Source organism: Notamacropus eugenii, chromosome 3 (genome assembly GCF_028372415.1).
Source record: "Notamacropus eugenii isolate mMacEug1 chromosome 3, mMacEug1.pri_v2, whole genome shotgun sequence".
Classification (NCBI taxonomy): domain Eukaryota; kingdom Metazoa; phylum Chordata; class Mammalia; order Diprotodontia; family Macropodidae; genus Notamacropus; species Notamacropus eugenii.
This window is the reverse complement of record NC_092874.1, coordinates 362,660,781-362,682,374: the sequence shown is the minus strand read 5'-3', so window position 1 is coordinate 362,682,374 and position 21,594 is coordinate 362,660,781. Positions and strand designations below refer to the sequence as shown.

The 21,594-nt window shown below is 36.1% G+C and overlaps 1 protein-coding gene across 13 annotated transcripts in view; it reads right to left on the bottom strand.

Moving 5' to 3' along the window:
- Positions 1-21,594, bottom strand: part of LOC140496935 (uncharacterized) — a 325,087-nt gene that overhangs the window by 173,906 nt on the left and 129,587 nt on the right. The gene's annotated exons all lie outside the window — the stretch shown is intronic.

Here is a 21,594-nt window from a genome sequence, read left to right as displayed (position 1 = left end):
GAACAAGGGTTGAGCTTTATTTCAGGGTCTAGTTACAAGTGCAGGGGAATTCTTCCTTAGGAGGAAGCGAAGAATCTCCCAAGGAGATCTTACAATAAGAGATTGGAAGTAGAAGTATAAGCGGGGAGAGAGGGGGAGGGGAGAGAAGAGAGAGGAAAAGCAGAGCCTTGTTGTCCTGTCCGCTCCGCGCCCCTCCACCCAAGAGAACTTTCAGGCTTTCCTGATCCTACTTAAACTCTCCAGCAGCATAGTTTGCATCTGAATACCGTGCTGTTAGATAACAATAGTGTGCCCAGATCCGGGACAATCTCGAGGGCGGGGAGAGCTCTCTCCCATCACGTTTCTCACGGGAAGAGGAGGAAATACACGAGATAGCTCGGTTCACCTCAATTCCCAGTCGTTTCCTGGGGGGGTCTCGTGAGAACTCTAAGATTTAGAAGTTCCCACCTTTACCCGCCCGAGACTGTCCACATGGAATTGAGCTTCCAACCCTAGCAGAGAGTCATCTACAGAGAGATTACGATTGAACCCATGGAAACTGATGAGATTATCAAACAAGCTATTGTAGGGGAAGAGTGACTTCTGGGAGACACCTATATTTAGTAACCATAACATGGAGTCATGGAATTCTATTATCTGGTCACATGGCAAGAGAGGAAGAAACTATGCCTAGTTCCACTGTTCCTATGTTCCACTGACAAAATTACAAGAGAACTCAAAAGAATGTACAGTACATTGGGTAACTCTCCTAGGGAGCACTTGAACAAGAGATTTGGTATGACTAGAAGGAAAGCCAATATCAATGAGGCTGCATACACATTGGAATAATAGATCATGCCTGAGCTTCCATTCATCTACAACCCATCCATTATCTGTTGTGTACAAAAAATACAAGAGAATTACAAAGAGAGCTGAAGTGTTCAGATAGACATGCCCATTATACTTAATAAAATCTTTATAAAACGATCATTTTGAGACCTAAAAATTGTTGTTTTTCTAAACTTTTGCTATCCGTTTACACTGAATTTTCCTGTTGAAATTTCTTGAAAACTGAATTTTTTCTCCTAATTTTGAAATGTGAATCTTTTATATTTCAAATTCAAGTGCAGAGAAAACTTCAATTTAAATTCAGAAAAATCTAACAAGGTTTCTAGACATATACATGTAATACCCATGTGCATTTATATAAAATGAAGTTATTATTCACAGAAAAAGTTAAAGAGAAGAAAAATGTTACCTCACAGCAACAGCTATTAGATTTAAGGCTGCACTGCACAGTTATGGGATAATGAGCATCTGAAGGGGTTAATTTATGGAAATGTTAAAGAACTATAATATAAACAAGCCACGCAATGTCACAATTCAGTTTATAACCTTATTTGTTACCTTTTCATAAAGAAAATAGTACAGTACAGTAAAACTTCCCGTCAATTCATCTAAGAAAACTTTCCACAGACTGGAAAAGAATTAATTAACTCTATAATCAATATAATAATCATAATCATATTAACAACTTATGAATTATATTTAAGTGGATTTTTTGTTCCATCTAGCAAAGTGCCACATGAACTCTATCACTGGAAGCATGTGAAGGACGATAAAGTCTCTTGCCTTTTTGCAAAAATATTGCCATTGCATAAGATGAAGATGGATCTGATCTAGCTGTTCTTTATGTTCAATATGAATTCAAAATTTAATATTGTTTAATATCTTGGGATTCAATATCTTTGGGGTACAGTTTATTAATTTTGAGTAAGACATAGGAAAATCTTTTAGAAATTATCAATGATCTTTACCTACATCTCTATAAAACTTCAATATTCAAATCAAGCCAACATAAAGCTTCATAAAGCTCAACAAAATGAACATTAATAAAGAACATAGAATACATACAAAGATATTAAAGGATACACTAGAGTTTCAGAAAGTCCTAGAAAATCACAATGGACATCCTTGATCAACAGTAAAAGAGAACGTAAGGATTTGCGAAAGTCAAAAAAATTGTTATATATCCTGTAAAGATGAGGTTTATACATCAGTTCTGGCATATTGGGTGCACATTTGAGCCAGAATAAGTCAAAGAAATAACCTTTATAAGCTGTAAATTTGCTGCTAAACTGTAGGCCCATGTAAGTTTTGGCATATGCTAAGATACCCATAAATTTTTTTCTGAACCATTTGTATTCTGCATTTATAAATTCTATCACAAGTAAAATAAAGTGTTCCCTTCAGTATGTGCAGGCCACTATTTATAAATGGTGCATTCATTATGCTTCATTTCAGATTCTTTCAGTTGGTACATAGTAGATTCAAGACAGTAATGCTAAACATTTCTCTCCATGTCTGTGTTATGAGATGGAATGGGGCACTCATGGCATATTTGTATATTTTTCAAGCTGTTCCTTACAACTAAGGACCAACCACTAAAGAATATAAACAAATTCCTGTTTATTATAGATTAACACAAACAGGCTATTGGTTACTATAAACCTAACACTTAACAGACCTACATCTTACAAAATAATAACAAATAAAGTCTCTACAGTTTTAAATGGGTTCTTAATTCAATCTATTCTCTACTTTCATTAGCAAAGCAAGAAAGATTTACAAACTAAAGCAGGGCTTGATTTATGACAATCAAATTTAAAGAAGGCTCTGAATTTGCAGATTTGTTCTGCCAGTCAAGCAGCGTTTATTAAGTATCTTCTGTGCATGAAACACTGCGCTAAACCCCAGAGATACAAAGAAAGGCAAAACTAATTCCTGTTCACAAGAAGATCACAGTCTGATGGGGAGAGACAACATGCAAACTACTATGTATGAACAGGATAAATTGAGTATAGTCTCAGAGGGAAGGCTCTAAGATTAAGTACTGGCAAATGTTTCCTGCAGAAGCAGGGATTTTAGCTGAGACTTTTACAAAGCCAGGGAAACCAGGCAATAGAGATTAGGAAGAAGAAAGTACCAGGCATGCAGAATAGTCAATGAAAATGCATGGGATCAGGAGATGGAGTGTTGTGTTCAAGAAACAGGAAGGAGACCACTACTAGATTCTAGAATATGTGAGGGTGAATAAAGTGTAAGCATACTGGAAAGATGGGAAGGGACCAGGATATAAAATCCTTTAAAAACCAAAAAGAGAATTTTATATCTGAACTTGGAGGTAATAGGGAATCAATGGAATTTATTGAATGAGAGTGGGAGAAATTGACATGGTCAGATTTGTACTTTAGGAAGATTGATTTGACAGCTGAATAAGGATAAATTCGAGCGAGGAGAAGCTTGAGGTAGGTAGATCAACCAGAAGGCTATTGCAGTAGGCCAGGCCTAAAGTGATGACAGCTGGTACCAGAGTGGTAGCAAAGTTAGAGAAAAGAAGTGGGCATGTAAAAAAGATGTTGTAAAGGTAGAAATGACAGGACTTGACAACTGAATGGGCTTGAAGTGGGAGATAGAGTGAGGAGTCAAGGATGACATCTAGATTGCAAATCTGGGTGACTAAGAGGATGATGGTACCCTCAATAATAATAGAAAAAATTAGGAAGAGTATGGTTTTTGAAGGAAAGAAAATTAGTTCTGTTTTAGACATTTTCACTTTAAGTGTTGATGGGATACCCAGTTTGGGATGTCTAGCAGGTAGTAGGAAATGCAAGCCTGGAAGTCTGAGAGTTACCTGCATTTGAACTGAATTCATGGGAGCTGGTGAACTCCCAAGTAAAAGAGCACAGAGGGACAAGAGAAGGTCCAGGACAGAATCCTCTGGAATAGCTGTGGATAGTGGATATGATCTGAATGAAGATCCAGCAAAGGAAACTGAGCCAGATAGCTAAGAGAAGAAGCAGATAATATTACCATGAAAACTTGGGAGAGAAGAAAGTATTAAAAAGAAGGTGATCAACAGTGTCGAAGGATACAAGGTGGTCAAGAAGGATAAAATTTGGTAACTAAAAGATCATCAGTGTATTTGGGAAGAACAGCATCTTTATAAGAATGGCTATACCTTGTAAAATGAAAGAGAAAAGGAACAGGCTGAGCACCTAGGATAACAACTGGAGAAAGCTTAAAGATTGTCAAGAGTTCCATTACTAAGTTTAAATGGTGCAGTGGATAGAGCGATGGACTAGAATTAGGAAGGCCTGAGTTTAAATCCCTTACCACCTGTGTGAATCTGAACAAGTCATTTAACTTCTCTGTCCCTTAGTTCTTCATCTGTAAAATGAGTATAATAATAGCATCTGCCTCTCAGAGTTGTTATGAGGATAAAATGAGACAAACTGTAAAGTCCTATAAAATAATAGCTATTATCGTTATTATTTTTATTCTTATATCCTCATTATCCTTTTTATTTCATCTTATTTTGTCTGGAGACTTGTTATTTCATATCACAAACTCAATTTTGAATTGTCTAGAGCAAATTCAAATAAAACTAGATACCTACATGCTGACTTAGAAAACCACAAATTAATATTATCTCTATTGCACTGTATTTTTATTTTTTTATTAAACATTTCTCAATTACATTTTAAGATGGGTTAGGCCATACTAGGGAGTTTTGTGGGCTACATGAGGCAGCACTATAGTCCATGAATTTTATACCTCTGACACAGGCACTAAGAAATTAAGTAACTTCCCAAAGGTCATATAGGTAGTCTATGTCAAAAAGCAGGACGACTACTCAGGTTTTCCTTACTCCAAAATCTACCATATATTCACTATGCCACAATCCCTCTTGTGCTTCATCTTGTCTATTACTTTTTTCTGTTCTTTACAAGCTTTTTTTCCCCTTATGATATGATGAGATATAGTATTGAAATAGTTTTTCAAGTGCCCCCTTCCGCCCAAAAACTATCCAAAATATTTCACATACTGTCTTTTGACACCCTAGATTGATACCTAGCATTGAAGACAAATTAGTTTAGAAATTCTGTTTGCTCGGTACCACAAACTATTTTTATGGTAGAACATCACTACAAAGCTGTCTTCTGTCAGTCATTCAAGTGCCTACTATGTGCTGTGTTCTGTACTAAGCGCTAAGCATATAAAGATATGCTGTTTTCAAGAAGCTCCCAGACTAAGTGAGGCTACAATATGAAAACAATTATATGCAAACAAGTTATATACGGATGAACTGGAAATAATCAACAGAGGAAAAGCACTTAAATTGAGGAGGATCAGAAAAGACTCCTGTAAGAAGGTGAGATTTTAGCTAAGACTTGAAGGAAGCCATATGGCAGAGAGAGAGGAGAAAGAGCATTCCAGGTATGTGGGATAGCCAGTAAAAATAGTCAAAGTCAGAAGATGGAATGATCTAAAGAAATATAGCATGAATGTTCTAACTCTGTCCCCAGAACCAGACCAACCACATTTGGATTTCAGGGGGAAAATGTGGATTTGGGGTATCTTTTCTCTATTGACACCAGCTTGAGCCCCTACAGTTAAGGGCCAGTTACTGGCACTCTATTAACCACTTAATATCACTTAGTGTTCACAAAGGAATATGTACTTCAAAGACAGAGCAAGAACCAATGTACAAACATTTCCGTACATACCTTCACGGTAAATTCTCCCCAAGAGTGTCACAGTCTCTGAGAAGAGAATGTAGCTCCTGATAACTGAGTATTTAAAGTCAAGAGAACAGAGTTCGAGATGAAACTTCCTTGGATGCAGAAAACTGGGAAAGAATTTTTGTAGCTATTGACTGTGATAAAGGCCTCATTTCTGAAATATATAGAGAACTGAGTCAAATGTACAAGAACACAAGTCATTCTCCAATTGATACATGGTCAGAATAGGAACAGGCAGTTTTCAGAAGAAGAAATTAAAGATATCTATAGTCATATGAAGAAAATGCTCTAAATCACTATTGATTAGAGAGATGCAAATCAAAACAACTCTGAGACACCACATCACACCTATCAGATTGGCTAACATGACAGAACAGGAAGATGATAAATGTTGGAGAGGATGTGGGAGAGTTGGAACACTAATTCATTGTTGGTGGAGCTTGTGAGCTGATCCAACCATTCTGGAGAGCGATTTGGAAGTATGCCCAAAGGGCTACAAAAATATGCATACCCTTTGACCCAGCAATACCGCTTCTAGGACTGTATCCCCAAGAGATCCCCCCAAAATAGGAAAAGGTCCCACATATACAAAAATATTTATAGCAGCTCTCTTTGTGGTGGCCAAAAACTGGAAATCCAGGGGATGCCCATCAATTGGGGAATGGCTGACTAAATTATGATATATGAATGTAATGGAATACTATTGCACTATAAGAAATGATGAAGAGGAAGACTTCAGACAGGCCTGGAAAGACTTATATGAACTGATGCTGAGTGAAAGGGGCAGAACCAGGAGAACTTTGTGCACAGCAATGACCACAGTGTGCGAGAGTTTTTCTGGTAGACTTTGAACTTCGTTGCAATGTAAGAACTTAAAAAAACTCCCAACGGTCTTTTACAAGACCATTGCCTTCCACATCCAGAGAAAGAAATATGGAATTCAATCACAGAATGTAGTAGATCATTTTCTTTTGCATTACGTTTTGGTTTGTGATATGATTTCTCCCATTCATTTTAATTTTTCTACACAACATGACTATAGTGAAAATGTATTTAATAGGAATGTATGTGTAGAACCCATATAAAATTGTATGCCGTCTCAGGGAGGGAGAAAAGGGGGGAAGGAAGAGGAAAAAAAATTAAGTTATATAGTAGTGATTGTAGAACACTGAAAATAAATAAAATTAATAAAAAAAAATAAAAAGATGAACCCTGCTTACAGCCAATTTCATTCTAAAATACTGTTATGTTGAGATTCTAAGAGTATTGTAAAAAACAAAACTGTAAATGTTGTTCCTTATTGACTTCAATTATTGATAATATGCAAAACAGGAAAAATCCATCCAAATAAATGTATTCTTAATTCATTTTGTCACAGTCAAAATTAGAAGAAAATGTTGCCGAAAAAGTATCTTGATGGAGTTTCTCCTTTTTAATGTTCTATGAAAACACGGAAGGGGCTTCTTAATAGTACTTTAAGATTCTAAATCATTTACAACCACTGTTTGGACCAAACAATATAAATACATTTCAAACCAAATATTTCAAAATCAATTTCTTTCATGTTTACTCATCAATTCCTCAGTAATATGTCATTTCACAAATATGTTTTCCCTGTAACAGATGACAGTTTTGTTTTTAGTATTAAATAACATAGGATTACTCTGCCTGAGGCACCATCTGTTGGTATATGTCCTGTCAAGGCAATTCTAAGACATTCAGAATTGTAGCCCATGGTTAAATCTTAAGAAAGGACAAGGACAGGCACGCTTCATCAAGAGCTTATGACTTTGAATCCTGTGCTCTCAATGTGTGTCAGCATATCTGTGACATCTGACTAGGCAAAACAGGATGTTTTTGCTTCATTAAAATAGAACTGTTTGATGCTCAGGCACATAGGAGGGGGAAATTGGGATGTGTATGTGTGTGTGTGTGTGATGGAATATTTATTGCAGCAGTTTGATGTTTAGCCATACTCTGGTCAAAGGACACCCATGAAGTAAAAATAACTAAAATAACTTTTTTCTAAGGTCAAAGGACATACATGAAGTAAAAATAACTAAAATAGTTTTTTCTAAGGTCAAAGGACACCCATGAAGTAAACATAAGTAAAATAATTTTTTTCTAAAAATAGCAAGGTGAGCTCTCTAAATTGTTGGAAACTGGTAATTTTAGTAGAGGAGAAGTAATTTTTATAACAAAACAAATGTAGTTTTGTTCATTATAAAGTTAGCTTAGTTGTCAAATTTAACCATTGTTAAGCACATGCTTTCTTTCAACATGGTATGTAGAACACATTTTTTCTAGATTTGAGAATCCTCAGCTCTCGAAAACCTCTCAGTCAATATATTTTTGAGCTTCTTTGAGAACACTGTTTAAAACAACTATTTTTTTTAAAAAAACAAGCAAAACACCTTGAGGAAATTTAAATAAGATAGAAAAAAAGTTCTTATCTTCAGAGACTGAACAATCTAGGTGTGAAACACAACCCCTTAAAAAGAATAATACTGTTTCCAAACAATGTATCAACAAACACTAGGTAATATGAACTAAGAAAACAGACTTTGAGGCTACGCTAATACAGAGGAGTGAAGAGTATCGGTGACCTTCATTGTGGGAAAACTTCTGGAAGGAGCTAAAATTTATACCAAGTTTTCGGGAAGCTGAATGACATGGATTGGCAAGAAAGAGGTGGGGGAGGGAGGAAAGGAAAATGATGATGATGGTGATGATGGTGTGCGTGCGTGCGTGCGTGCGTGTGTGTATGTGTGTGTGTAAGACATTCCTGTATTTATCTTAAAAATTCTTTGAGATTAGATGTTACCTCAACCAGCTTGAGATGCTATTAGAAAGTATTCTACTTACAGACTTGGTCTCTGCTGATGGGCAGCTATGTTTACAAAAATGAGACGAGACAGTGATGTGAATGTTATTCATTTCAGTAATAATTAAAATCATACAACGTATCCAGAAATATTGGCACTTGCTAAAAATTTTTTATTTTAGAAATTGGATCCTATTAGTCCTTCTCCCCCAGCTAAAAAAAAAAAGGCAAAGATTTTTTAAATATTGATATTTACCCTCCTTAAACTGTAAAACTCAAGGAGAAAAGTCAAATAATCCCTGTTCCCTAACACCGTCTGTCTTGACGAGATTAAATTTTAATGCTGATTTAATTTACTACCCTAGTAATTGGCTAGGTGGCACAGTGGATAGAGTACCAAGCTTAGAGTCAGGAAGACTCACTCACTCTCCTGAATTTAAATCTAGCCTCAGATATTTACTAACTATGTGACCATGGGCAAGTCACTTAATCCCATTTGCTTCAGTTTCCTCATCTGTAAAATGAACTGGAGAAGGAAATGGCAAACCATTATCTTTGCCAAGAAAACTCCAAACGGGGTCACAAAAAAGGGTCAGATATGACTGAGAAAAACAACTAAACAAAAAACTTATAGAGCTGAATTACCTAGTCACCCAAAACAAATGAAAAGAAGATAGACGTATCATTAATAAAAGGCATGGCTTTCTAATGACAGCCTAATTTTTTTGCCTATCATTTTAGCCATGTTGGCAGATTTTGTACTCAAGGAAATCATGGATGGTACGTATCAGTAAGAATCATCTAGACAACACATTTCTCCCTGAGGGTCAGAAATGACATATTGCTCCCAATGTGTAGCCGTCTTCGTTATTTGATCAGATTAGATGAAATTTTAATGCATGAGGACTCCTGGAGTCAAGTTCCACCCTGACATACATAGGCTGTGTAACTCTGGTCAAATCACTTGATCTCCCAGCGTCCCCAAGCAACTTTGCAAGACTGAAAGACAACTGCTCAACTGTTGACAATTGCTAAACTGTCATCAAAACTGGCAGATGGAGTTTTTACATGGACATTCCCTACGCCAATTAAATTATAGGTCCAGTCTTAAACAGCCCCACAAAACTATTATGTATAGTGAAATATTACATTTTCATTCACCATTAGGTTGACTTCATCTTTTATCAGAGTCCCAGTGGCCATGGGGATAACTAGTTTCTCTGCATTAGATTTCTGGAATTAGATGTGATAACTGCCTCACTAAGGACTGAAATTAGGCATAAATATCTTCACAAATCAACAATGATTACAGGAAACTCATTTATAAATATTATCCATAGCTTATATGATTATCATAGGTTATACATTTTGCCACATTGTCCACAGAAATGTATCACATTCTAAAAAATTTTGAAGTAAATGAAAATAGAAAAACATCTTTATATTTCAATATCTGGGGGCAGCTAGGTGGTTCAGTAGATAGAGTGTCAGGCCTGGAGTCAGGAAGAACTGAGCTCAGATCTGACCTCAGACTCACAAGCTGTATGACCCTGGGCAAGTCACTTAACCCTGGTAGCCTCAGTTTCCTCATCTGTAAAATGAGCTGGAGAAGGACAAGGCGAACCAATCCAATATCTTTGCCAAGAAAACCCCAAATGGAGTCACAAAGAATTAGACATGAAATGACTAATATAAAAATCAAGATGTCCTGCCTCTAATTCTAACTCCTTCTAAAGAAGGATTTAAAATTTCTCTGCATAGAAAACAATAAAGTAGCTTCATATTTAAAAGCAACCCATGAGATGTACAGAGAGTTTAAATCATTTACATTTTTACAATACAGGTAAAAATCATTTATCATGAATGCAAGAGACTGACTTGTTTTGTTGTAGTGAAATTTGGTTAAAATCAACTGCATTGCTGAAATTCATATCCCAAGTATCCAGGAAGTATGAAGGGCATAGCAAGTGAAATCCAGTAAGGGAAAGGGGGGCTATCATGAATAGACCTTCACCTCTACCCCTTTTCCCTTACTGATTCTTAGATCTTTGGTAGATTTATGTGTAAGGTTAAAATGAGCCAACTGTGGTAACAGGATATGGCACACGTTTTTCTGGAGGCTGATTTTTAAAGGTAGATTAGTTGCGATTAGACAACTGAGATTGCCATTTTCTGGGGGGGAAAATGAAGGTAGAAGGATTAGAGATCATTAGAATCAACCACTTCATTTTTTAACAGATGAGGACACTGAGGCCCAGGGAAGTTAAGGGACTTCTCTTAACACTGCATGAATAATAAGTTCAAATACTACTGAGATGGCCTTAGGATCAATACTGTTTCATGTATTTAATTTAAGGAATTACTATTAGTAATTACTATTAGTGCAATTACTAACTGATAGCAAACTAAGAGTTTACTAATAACCTTATTGGGCTAGGCTCTGTTTTCTTTTCACTTTTACAATGGAAACAGATCACAGACAAATATTATTATGGAGAGCAACTGATCTGGAGAGAAAACAAAGTCATTTTTGATCAGAATTATATGGAATTTCTTATAAATAATGAATCATTTCAATAGGCCAGACCCAGATACTGAACTATGCAAAGAACTGTGTTAAAGGCAATGGCTTTTGTGTGTATATATGTGGTAAAGTGCTCCTTACTTCGTTCATTCATTAACAAGCAACTACTAAGTTGTGACAGACATTGTGCTAGGACCTGGGACTACACAGATAAAAATGTAGTCCCTGCCTCAAGGAGTTTCCATTCTATTATAATGAATTTCTACCTCCATTTTGCCTCTGCTTTGATTTTTTTTTCAATTATAGGCCCTCATAGGAGTATTATAATTCTCAGTTTAACACTTGGGAATCCTCTGTAAATCTCATATATTGTGCTGCCCTGAAGAAGGTATGCCAGAATCAAGGTACTCTATGGATCTAGGTTTACTTGAATTAATCAGAAAGAAGACACAATTTATTCAAAGCAAAGATATTTCATGAACTAGTCTAATGAGAACCTTGGGTATGTTCTTCCATAAATATACATGCCATCAATAAGGCACCACAGCCTTGAACAGGGAAAATGTATATAGGCCACATAGGTGGCCAAGCCCTCAAGTGAAGGGGCTCACACACATTTCTGATTCTTCAAGGCTGCTAACATCTCCTAGTAATGTCATTGTAATGCTCCTACTTGGCCTGTCTCAGTCAGCCAAGCATCTCTCATAGTATTCTCTGTTAGATGTCACTCTGCTGAACATCATATCCCTACCAAACATTGTTCAGCTGGACATTTAGTCTCTTAGTTCCCATTTATCCTGTACATAATTTGCTTGGAATATATTTGTTTACATGTTGTATTTTCCATTAGATTGCAAAATCCTTGTAGGCTTTTTTTTTGTATCCCCAGAGCTTAGCACCGAGCCTGGCACATAGTAAGCATTTAATGCTTACTGGCTGATTGATTTGATCGTTGCCTGCCACCTCAATGGATGGACGTCTGCTCAACACTGATAGGCATAGCCCCACTGGACAGAGAGGTTAGGTAGTTTTTTACTAAACTTAGTAAGCACTGGACCTTTCTGTTGGAGACCTCACTCCAGCTTATGGTGAGCTCTCTGAACCTCCATATTTGTCTACACCAGATCAACCTCTGCTCTAGTGGCTGCCTTCCCAACAAAACTGCCAGGGCTTCTGGGTTTCAATTCCAAAATCCCTTCTATTCTACAATGCAGATTAGTGGATGGTGCAAATTTCAAAGCCAAAGCTAAGCCCAAAAGAGGGCAAGCTTTCTCCTGTCTGGCTACATTTTTACCTTTCCTAACTATATGTTGCAATAAAGCTATTTCAGACTCTGAATTCACCCTTATCTCAAGTTGATGGAAAAAAAAAAGGTTTTAACCTCTTTATTGTGAGATGCTTCTGCTACTATTTTAATCAACAAGATTTCTAACATATCCAGACATTTCATGAATAGAAAGAAAAAAAAAACAGGAGGTCTATGTCAACTTTAATTATAGTAGGAAGCTATCATCAATAAATAAAATTCGTATTTGGCACAAAAAACACATACTTAATTCTAAATAATACTAAGAGAATTCAAATGAAATGTATAGGCTCCTCAATCCAAGCAAAAGAGAAATTTTATCACCATTTCAACTCCTAGCAAATCTTACCATATGTCTTCCTACTGACTTACACTATGACCTAATTTTTTTTAGCACTAGTTAATTTTTACAAATTCCAGTAATATCAATGTGTGTTTGCCATTGCCCTTCCTATAGTGCATTATAAAACATTAGCAAAGCAAGATGAAATTTTAAATTGAAGGCTTAATTAAAAAGCTTGTTTAATAAGCAAAAAAAAAATCTTCTCAGCAGGTGCAGTGTGTGAAGGGATTCCACGAATAATGTATCAGGAAAATCACTTTGACTCAGATAAGATTTGCAACAATATTTTCCAAGTGAGATTGGTGAAAATCAGGTTCTGTATTTGTCAATTTGTTTCAGTTTGGATTCCTTAACACAACAGGATTGAGATTGAGAAGTGGTCTTTTCTTTTTCTTTGATGCCAGTGTTACATGCTGTATTTCCAGAAGAGTAAGCTGTTTCAGAACCACTAACAAAAAATATGGTTTAGGGCAAACAATGCTTTTGAAAGGTATTCTGATGACTGGATTTGAATAGAATTCCTCAAAAACCAGAAAATAATCTCAAGATTTCTGTAGCTGCCAGTAAAGGAATTCTGTAGAATATAAGGCAGATACAACTCCATCGGGAAGTATTTAATGCTCAGACCTAGGGAAATTTGTGCCTCACTTCTTCCTCTCTCCTGTGGACAGTGGAGATATAGTGAATGTACGTACTCATATAAGATCAAGAATTTAAATAGGAAGTATTTGGTTCTTTTCTTTGTCCCAGGCAACAATATTACAATTGAATTTTACTAGAAATGCTTACATATCTTCTTTATTGCATATCTCTCTGTCTCTCTCTCTATATATATATGTGAGTGTGTGTATGTATGTATATACACATATATATATTCAAGAACACATTTATTCCAAAATTAATAGTCAAATCATTTGTATAACATGCAACAAGATTTTCTTTCTTATACAATATACCATCCTTGTAGCTTTTCAGGGTTATGTTGGAGCCAGCTCACACTGGCTCAGGAGAGTTGATTATTCAATTTTCAGTGTGATTATTTACGTTTCTGAAATTGACAAAAGCTACATATCAGATCTTGATTTATTGTTTTATTCACTGTTTACACTCAAGAAAGTGATGGGAAAAACTGAAAGGCAGATTAAACTTAAAAGTGTGTTGAACATATATTTCTGAGAGTTAGTTTCTTAAACATTTTCCAGCACACCTCTGCATTAACCTCATCTTTCATTTCATGGATATAACCCAGTTCTAAACTGAGCAGAAAGGGCAATTAAATTGCACATCAGGGACTTTGAAGTCTTTTGGAATCAATAGCAGAAATCATTGCTTTTTGTTCCCATCACCCTTCAAATATATGCACATATATGTGACTACATACACACATATAAGGCAGGCAGTAGAACAGTAGATAGAGGGCTGGGCCTGGAATCAGGAAGATCTGAGTTCAAATCTAGCCTCAGACATTTCCTAGCTGCATGACTCTGTTAATCCTCTTGGCCTCAGTTTCTTCATCTGTAAAATGAGATGGAGAAGGAAATAGCAAGCATTTGCCAAGAAAACCCCAAATGGGATCACAAAGAGTCAGATGTGAGTGAAGTGAATGAACAACATACACACACACACATATGCATGTGTGCCTGTATTTATGTTTGTGTGCATATATATATATATATATATATATATATATATATATATATATATATATATATATATACATATATATTTACAAATATATATATATGGGTATATATATATATATATATATACATACACATATAAAAGGCCTATATTTTAGTCCTGGGACTGACATTCATTTACTTTATAATCACACACAAGTCTTTTAAGCTTTAAATGCAAAATAGGAATACTACTATCTACCTCGCCTTACCATTGGATTATGGTGAGTATCACAGGATACAATGGCCATGAAAGAACTTTGAAAACAGAAGCACTATACACAAGTAAGGTATTATTTTTTTTACCATTACTAATATTCCATTAAGGATTTGTAAAGAAATATGAACAAGAATCACATGGGATAAAAAGTACAAAGGAGCTAGGATTCACCTCAAAGGAGAAAAGCCATATCAATTAAATCAAAGATTTTTCAAAGTATAAAAGTAAAACATGTTGAATGCTATGTCAGAGCTGACCTGCCTTCTTCATTATTCTTCCCAAATAGATACATACATGAGTATTACATTTCAGGATGGAGTAGAAAGAAGCAGGGCACTTGAGGGAAGAAATACACCCAAACTAACAAATACCTCCTTTTTTTCCCATACTCAACAGGTGAAGGCAAAACTGCCCTAGTGTCTAATACGATGGGAATATAGGCCAGAACCACTAGAAGGGCATGGAGCTTAAGAAAGTATAGTTGGATGTTTCACACACACACATACACACACACACACACACACACACAAATTTCTGACACTGTGTCTTTATCATCCAGTTCCCCAAATTTAAATGCTTTCTCTTCTATCTGTTGTCTATGTGCTTCTTACTCATCCATCCAGACCAAATTTCAATCTTATCTCCATAAGCCTTCCTTCCTCTGACTATTCTTTGTCCTTTCTTTTGTTGTTGTTAAGTCATTTTTCAATCGTGTCTGACTCTTCATGACCCCATTTGGGCTTTCTTGGCAAAGATACTGGAATTGTTTGTCTTTTCCTTTTCAAGCTCATTTTACAGATGAGGAAACTGAGGCAAGTAAGGCTAAGTGATTTGCCCAAGGTCACAGAGCAAGTAAGTTTCTGAGGCCAGATTTGAGCTCAAGAAGATGAGTCTTTCTGATTCCAGGCCTGGGCTAGGCCACCTAGCTGCCCTTGACTATTCTAGGTGACACTAAAAATGAAATGAGATAATATTTGTAAAGTGCTTAGCATGGTGCCTGGCACATAGGAAGCATTATATAAATGCTAGTTATTATCATTATTTTTAACATTGTTATTCGAACTGATATTATATTCATAGTGCTTCTTAGTTTTGATACTTAGCTCTTCTACTGTTTCATGTGTACTGTGCTATTAAATATATTTTGTGATCACTTTTTGTAAGTTCTACTTTACTATGGGAAATGATGTGGTCATGTATATTACCCATTTCTATGACAATATCCATAAATTTAATTGTTGGGACTGGAAGCTCAATTCCGTGTGGACAGTCTCGGGCAGGTAAAAGTGGGACTTCTAAATCTTAGAGTCTTACGAGGCCCTCCATGAACAGCGGGGGTTCGAGAAGGTCAGACCGAGCTAGCTCGGCTAGCTCGGGTATTTCCGCCTCTCCCCCGGAGATACCTGATGGGTGGAGTCTCCCTGCCCTCGAGGGCGTCCCGGATTGGAGCACACCTAGTTACCTAACAGCACGGTATTGAGATGCAAACTGTGTGGCTGAAGATTAAGTAGGATTGAGGAAGCCTAAAAGCTCTCTTAGCACGTGTGGAGCCAAAGAGAAAAGTAGGGCTCCGCTTCTTTTCTTTCCTCTCTCCCCTCCCCCTCTCTCCCCGCTTGTACTTCTACTTCCAATCCCTTAAGCTTAGCCTTCTTAGGAAATCTCCCCCTCTTCGTCCTAAGAAAGAAGACCCCCTGCACTTGTAACCGAAACCCTGTAATAAAGCTCAACCCCTGTTTGACTCTGGAACGTCCTTTCTCTCATACGTGCATCCGGCGTGGCCAGCCGAAGACCTGGACAGGTAAGAAAGACTCGGGTAGCCCAATACAGGCCTCTAGGCTTGGCATTTAATGTCCACAGTTAAACTGTAAACTTTGAGGACAAAAGTTATGCCACATACCTCCCTCATAGCTCCCATCTCAGTTCTCAGTGTGACACTGACATTTAAGAAAGTACTTGTTGATCGATTTTTCTTGAAATACTAAATTGTTTTTTCACTACAATGTTAATGCAAAGTGAAATTTCTGATATCCTATAATTAGAACAGACTACTAAAATACATTATACAAGAATAGAATAAAACTGTTGAACAGAGCTGTCATACTTACTTTACTTTAAAGCAAAGCAGAGAAACATTTTGCCAAGTGTTTTCACAATTTAAACAATATGAAAAACTGTGATCATTCTGGGAAACTCTTAGTGTGGATCTTGTACCACTTACTAGATAAATCTATAGGGAGCTGCATGAAGCCCATGGAGATCAGGTGACCTGGTCCAGGACCTCACAGCTCATATATGCCAGAGGGAGGACTTAAACCTAGGTCTTTGGGAATCATAGGCCTAACCTCTATTCACAATGTTGGGCTGCCTCTCACAGAATATCGGCAAGAGATGACCGAGTGTTTCCAAAAATAAGAGGCAGAATAGTTCAATAGATAGAGTGCTGGTTTTTGAAATACCAGACCTGTGTCCAAATCCTGGTTCTGTCAATTCTGCCCATGTGACCTCAGACAAGAAAGCCACTTAACCTCTATGGCTCTCAATTTCCTCATCTTTAAAATAAAAGTGTTGGACTAGATGCCTTCAAAGGTGTCTTCCAGCTGCAAATCTAAGAACCAATAAAATGTGGGATTGTCTCAACATCTAGTTTTCAGCTACCTGCTTCCTCTTTTTCTCACCTCAATCTTTTCCTCAAACATTACCCAAATTTCTTTTTATTCTTTACCAACTTTCTTATTCTCTTCTACTCATTCTTCCTGTTTACAAATATTCTCCTTCCTTTCTCTCAAGAATTTTTTTTTTCTAACAACCTCAACCATTCCCTCTCCTTTCCAGGCTCCTTCTACTTAAAATACAACTGGCAGTAATCTTAGTCAAAATATTTCCCCTGCCAAAGTTGTTACTGTTAACTTTGGAGTCTCTATTTTGTTTTGCTTTTTGTGTCCATGTGTGTGTTGTGTGTGTATGTGTGTGTGTGAGACAGAGAGCCAGAGAGAGAAAGAAAATATTTAAGATAGTAAAGTGTTATTTACAAATAGAGATCAGAAATTACACCAAATCCATTAATTTCTGAATGCAAAATAAATACTAAACATAAGGAAATTTATGGATATTTCAGAATGTGCCAGAGCTTACAAGACTCTCTAAATAGGAAACATACCCAAAAAAAATTTTAGCACAAAATTTACAGTTCATAAAGCTTGCTCCTTTTATTTATGATGGTCTGGATATACAAATAATATCCTATAACACTGATGTTTAAATCATATAATTATGTGTTAGATGATAATTTTATATTCCTCTAAAGGAGTCTCAAAGCTATATTGGCAAAGAGATCATAAAATATGGGTCACTGTTGTTGCAAAGTCTTAACTCATATTAGTCCTCCACTAGTTTAGGTTTAAGAATGGACTGAAATGATACTTACTGAAAATTAAGCAGTTAACAAAAGGAGATTTACCTGGTCACTGCAGGAAAATGGTATTAAATAAGGACATTCATTAAAAATAAAATTATTCAGTTAAACACAGTATCTCAGTGTTGACCAGGCTCCTAAGTCTACCATTCAAAACCTCAGGGCCTACATGGAAATCTTCATAACATTTTTATACTCAGGAATCCAGGAAACCATAACAGCTAAGCCTTAGTACTTTGAAACAATCATAACTAGCAGACAATTTTAATACCTTTTGAGGAAAAACACTAGACTAGCCTACATGGTGGAAGAACATTGGTAATATCAACTACCTTAACTACCAATGAAATTTCAAAATTGATGCTAAATCCACAAAAATAGCTGCCACCATAACATGACTATTAAGTTTTTAAAGTAAGAAGGAAAACAGAGGGATAGGAGTAAGAAAAGGTAGTATAAACTAACTGCAATTGGGGCACTTTCTAAGATATAGGGGCAAAAGAGGGGATCAAGGCTGGCAATGGTCATGGTGGTCATAGCTTCAGTGAGTGGTAAAAAGGTAGAAACTAAAGAATCAGCAAGATATTTTGGAGTCTAGCTCATAGTTCCATTGATTTTTGGTTAAGCAACACCATAAAGAAATTATGATTGGATTAGCTGCTTAGATAAATATGATACATATGAAAAATTGAATATTGTAAAAAGTAAGCCTTTCTACATCAATACATAATTTAGAATTAAACATTAAAATGGATAGGGCCTGTACCCAGGATTTCATTGATACAGAAGCAACTGCTGGAGGAAGAAACTACATCTAGAAATGCAAGTCAGCACCTTCTCTGCAGCTTACATTGTCTGAGAGTTGTCTAGAGTGCTGAGACGTTACGTGATTTACCCAGTGTCATGCAGCCAGTATGTGTCAGGGGCAGGACCTGAACCCAGTTCTACATGACTTTCAAAGTCAGCTCTCTATCTACTATGCCAGGCTGCCTCACTAGACATTAATACCTGAATTAAACAACAGACCAGATTTTATCTTCTTTTCTTATAGGTATAATACCTTGAGGACAGCTAGGTGGCACAGTGATATAGAGCACTGGGGTAAGTGACTTGTCCAGGGTCACACAGCTAGTAAATGTCTAAGTATGGATTTGAAGTCAGGTCTTCCTGAGTCAGGGCCTAGCACTCTATCTACTATGCTACCTATGCAAAAAAAAATTGAGCTAATTTTTTAACTGGATGTGGCTAATAAAATCTCCAGAAAGAAAGGGAATAAGCAGGAGAGGTAAATGAAAGGGAAAATGTCACACTCAAAATTACCCTTAGAGAGGAGATAGCAAGGTGTGGGATGAATTCAACTGTGCCCCTATCCAGCAGAGAAGAGAGAGTACCAGGGGCCAACTATCTACCACAACTATAGTCATGCCTACTGATATTACACATATTCCAGTTTGTTCAATTATTCCCCAAAAGGGGCATACTTTGTTTTCATGAACTTATCTTATCATTTCCATTCTTTTAAAAATCTTGATACTGATTTTGATCTTTACATTAAAAAGTTGATGGTATGTAGACATTCTTTCACCACTCACTGATCCATATTTGTATTAAAGTAATTGAATTCTCTTACAACACATTAGAGGGTAGGTGTACTATTTTTTGAAAGTAGGAGAAAGGAAGTGAAGTATTTCATCCTTATTCTCTATCAGCTGAGAACACAGAACTCAAAAACCCAAGGAAAGACAGAGGCAGCTAGTACCAGATAGAATCTATGTACGGTTGGCTGAAAAGTAAATCAAATTCTTGAGACTGGGATACCATGGATGATTACAGTGGTTTCCTAGCTCAAGGCCAAAAGAGATAAGAAAATGGTTAAAAATTATGTGAATTGGGTTAAAAAAATATTGATTGTCTTGTCCAACTCAGCTAGTGGCAAAGACTACCCCTTTAATTCAATTCAAATCAATACATGTTTATACAAAGACAAAAACAAAACACTTTTTTTTATTTAAAAGAAGAAAGGTGGAGAGGGAGAGTAAGAGGTACAACAATTACACTGATAAGAAAATGCAAAAGCATTATACAAAGTCATTGTATGGGTGGTAAGAGAAAAAAATTGGGACATCAAGAAAGGTCTCACGTAGGAGGAGGTAAAGATGAAGAGACAGAACATTGGTCATGGGATACAGCTTGTGCAAGGGCACAGAAAGTCAAATGAATAGGAAAGGCAGATGGAGAGTTAATGAGGAATCAGCGTGGAAAGATGGGCTGGAGCCAGACAGTTAATGGTTTAAATGTCAGAGGAGCCTGTGTTTTATTCCATAAGTAACAGGACATCCTTATAACTTCTTTAGTAAGAGAGTGATACGATCAATCCTATGTTATCGGAATGTAACCCTTTGCCTGCCCAGGTAAATAGAAAGTGTTTGGAGAAGCCTATGTTGGCAGCATATTCATAATTTCAAAGGAACAGAGAGATTTGTTCAGGAAAAGTATGTGAGGCCACAATTCCAAAGGACTCATTATTAAAAATGCTATACACCTCCAGTGAGAGAACTGATGAACTGTTAGTGTAGACTGAAGATTTTTTTTCACTTTTTAAATTTTTCTTGCTTTTTTTTTTGAAACAAGGCTAATTATGGAAATGTTTTCCATGACTTCACTTGTATAATGGATATGATATTGCTTCCTTTCTCAATGGGTGGTAAAGGGAGGGAAGAAAGGAGAGAAATAAAAGAAAATAAATGTTTTTATTTAAATAAAAATAAATAATAATTAATGAACCTAGGGAGGAAAATTGAAGACAAATTTTAATTAAATAAAAATGAATGCTAAAAAGAAAAAAAAATGTGAGGGAACTAAACAAGAGAATGAAAATATACAATGAAAAAGTCAACAGGAATGTAATTTCAGTTATTTCAGTGCACTGTGATCTTCCTCGTGTAGGACAATAGGTAACCACAGTAGGCTTTTTGTTAACATGTCATATTTGCAATTATTTCTTAGACATATGATTGTCTTAAAAATGTGGGGCACTATACAAAATACAAAAGATAAAATTCCTTTTCATGTCTTACATTCAATAGGCAATTTATGTAACACAAGTACAAAATATTTAACATTTAGACAATCTCAGCAAATAAGTCAGTGCAAAAATCTATTAGTATTCATCAGTGTTGAAGGAGGAAAGGGAGAAAAATGATACTGATGTGGAATTAGTGAAACAAAGGAAAGGTTTTATATATTTGGAAAAAGATACTTTTAGAGAAAGTGTTGAGATCCTTGAAAATTAATACTGTATATTGATCACACTGCAGTTAAGAGGACAAAAAAGAATGAAACTTTTTGGAATATTAAAAATATACTAGGTGAGGAGGCAGCCTGGCATAGCTGAAATCAATGCAGATTTTGCCTTACCCTCTGTCACCTCCCTGAAATTTAGTTATTTCATTTGTAAAATAAGGACAGTAATAACCACCCTGATTAGCTCATAGGATTGCTTTGAGAAACAAACTACTTAATGTGTGGAAAATGCTTTGAAAACTATAAAACACAGTAGAAATTTAAGGTTACTATTAAAACAAAATCCTCAAGATCTAAAAATAACCAGAGGAAGCTTTTCAACATGTTGAATAGATGCTCTACAGGAGATTTACAGCAGAAACGAAGAGGAGGTTTCTAAGGGCTGAAAGAACACTGAAAGGTTTTGATATTTATCAATG